The sequence below is a fragment of the Sciurus carolinensis genome, chromosome 6, assembly GCF_902686445.1.
Source record: "Sciurus carolinensis chromosome 6, mSciCar1.2, whole genome shotgun sequence".
In the NCBI taxonomy this organism is placed as follows: Eukaryota; Metazoa; Chordata; class Mammalia; order Rodentia; family Sciuridae; genus Sciurus; species Sciurus carolinensis.
This window is the reverse complement of record NC_062218.1, coordinates 51,899,947-51,902,655: the sequence shown is the minus strand read 5'-3', so window position 1 is coordinate 51,902,655 and position 2,709 is coordinate 51,899,947. Positions and strand designations below refer to the sequence as shown.

At 38.2% G+C, this 2,709-nt stretch overlaps 1 non-coding gene across 1 annotated transcript; it reads right to left on the bottom strand.

Moving 5' to 3' along the window:
* Positions 1 to 1,553: 1,553 nt before the first annotated feature.
* On the bottom strand, positions 1,554 to 1,627 carry Trnav-uac (transfer RNA valine (anticodon UAC)). The gene has a single exon. It is a non-coding gene; the product is annotated as a tRNA-Val (tRNA).
* Between the last annotated feature and the right edge of the window lie 1,082 nt (positions 1,628 to 2,709).

Genomic DNA, 2,709 nt, shown 5'->3' with positions numbered 1-2,709 from the left:
CTAACTCTTAAATCACTGACAATCCCAATTCTAGAATATCCCAGAAAGTCTGAAAAACAAACTAGTTTGCACCATTGACTTGGTGATCTCAAGGAGCATTTGAGAGAGGACAATATGACATTAATAATGACATTATAATTTGATTCTGTCTTTTAAGGAGATGAAAAAGAAAGATATCTCACTTGCTGTGATATAAGCAGGATACTAACAAGTGCTAAAACCTGGAAGCTATGCTAATTTTGAATTAGGAACAGAAATGCATCTCTAAAAGTATTAGGGTTGTTATGTACAACAAAAACATAGTAAGCAGCTTTTACATAGCATGCATCGGGGATACAAAGACAAATAAGCCCCAGACATCAAGGAGCTTGGGGAAAAGACATTAAATAAACAAGAACTATTAAAAGATAAATGTAAAAATATATGCTTTAATAAAAATCCTGTTCAGGGGAAAAGTAACAGCCTCTTTTTTTTTTTTTTAAATCCTGAGCCTTCAGTATTCTGAAAAGACGCCTGATATTACATTGTCTAAGCCTGAGGATTTCTCTGTATTTGAATTATTATGTGATAAAATGCAACTCAGCTAGACTAACTGAAAGCCTAATTTAGTGCTATACTCCTGTGACAAGTGATGCACCTTAGTCAATCCCAGCAGCTGAGCAGCAGTCAGATGAAGCCAGTTAGCTGATTTGAACAGGCAAAATGAGGAGGAGGAGCTGTAGCCCCTTGTATGTCACTTCCGTTTTCTGTCCATAAAAGTCTCTGACTATAGCAAAGCTCAGAATTCTTCCAACAACACAATTTTACACGGGGGGTGTAAAAGCCAGCTAAGATCTTTAACATTTTTGTGGTTTTTGTATTTTGATGCTTGTGATTCTAGGATTCCACCAAAGTCAAGGACAACTATGTAGACAGTCGTTTAAGGAATTTGGTCAATATTTATTTCTCCAGAGCAGCATCTAGGGAAGAAAGACACATCTCTAACTTGGGTGATGCTTTCGCTTCAGTTGGCTCCTCTGAAGTTCTATTTCATTCCTTGGTGTGTCTTTCAGAAGATTCTGCTTTTTCCTACCTAAGGACTCCAGTTTTCTCAAATAGTTTTCCACTAGCATAAATCCAGCTAAAACTTTCCAAAGCCCTCATTGTAAGTATTAAATGTGCTAGATTGGCCTTGTGAAATTAACAATTGGGGAGAATGAGCTCACTAACATGATGAAATTAGCAAAAACCTAAGGGTTTTAAAATTGTAGATCAATGTCAAACTCTTGACTCTAAGAAGAGATTCCTTAATTAGAAACAGATTAAAAATTTAATGAGAACTGAAAAGAGCTGACACAAAACTAAAACATTGTAAAGAATAAAAACACGGAGAAACTGATATTAATTGAAAGACTTTTTGGAGGAGTGGGGATTGACCGACCATTCAATTTTAGAATATGAGCCATTAGGTTGGGCTGCCTGGGAACCTTCTATTTTATGAGTAACCACTGTGATTTATTTTTTTATTTTTATTTTTTTTGGCAGTGCTGTGGATTGAACCTAGGGCCTTGTGTTTGTGGTACTGGGGATTGAACCCAGGGCCTTGTGCTTGTAAGGCAAGCACTCTACCAGCTGAGCTATATCCCCAGCCCCACCACTGTGATTTTATATTCTTCATCCAAAGCTTTTGTCATCTTTCTCTTTCCCTGGGTTACAAACATTTCCCCTTATCTGCTCAATAACAGGTGACAGAGTCTGGGTGTGATTGGAAGTTTAACACTTGTTATTTTTCTGACTACCATCAGCTATAGTAACATCTTTCCCTTTTTCTACCTACTCCAATTTACTCGTCTCTTCTAAGGTGGTGGAGGGATGAACTCTATCTATTGAAAACAGGGTCAGCATCATAACAGCTTAGTGGGAAATAAAAGGAGAACAACATTAAATGTAAAAACTTTTTTCAGTTTCAACCTATTGCTCAAATAAATCAGAATTACTCTAAAAGGGTTTCTCTCATGCTTGTTTTCTATCTCCAGCAAGATCCCAAGTAATATTTAAGCTCTTGCCACAGTGCCTACCGGCTTCTGCTTTAAGGCATATGAATGCCGCCTCTAAGGAAGTTCTTCCAAGTATCTCCATGTATCTCAATCCAACATCTCACCCTCGACAAGCTGCTGAAGCAAATGAAACTGCTGTAACTGCTCTCACAGCTGGGGTTCTGTGAGCCCTTGCTTTCCTCCATTTTGTAGTTATTAGAAGCCGAAGTAATGCAACCTGTGCTTCTTACTACACAACAGCAACATCCTCGTCTGTGTACCCTCCTTCCCTGTAGCATTTGGGTATGGTTATCCTGAATCTGTTTTTATTGTGGGTAGTTATGGTGGTTTGTTTGCTGACAACCTCTTTTTTTGCTATTAAATTTCTTCTTACTCCAGTCCTGTTCTGGAAAACATAATCCCTTGTCACAACTAAAATATGCCTCCTTGGTCTTCCTTTCCATGCATATCCTTCTAGCCCAACATTTAATGACTGATCCTTTCTTTCCAGGAGATTCCTTTTCTATTGGCCATGTTTTCTCTACTTTTCTACTAATCCTGATTCGACCATAAGACTAAGGTATACTTTTTTTTTTTTTTTTGGGTGCTGGGGATCGAACCCAGGGCCTTATGCTTACAAGGCAAGCACTCTACTGACTGAGCTATCTCCCCAGCCCCCCAAGGTATACTTTTA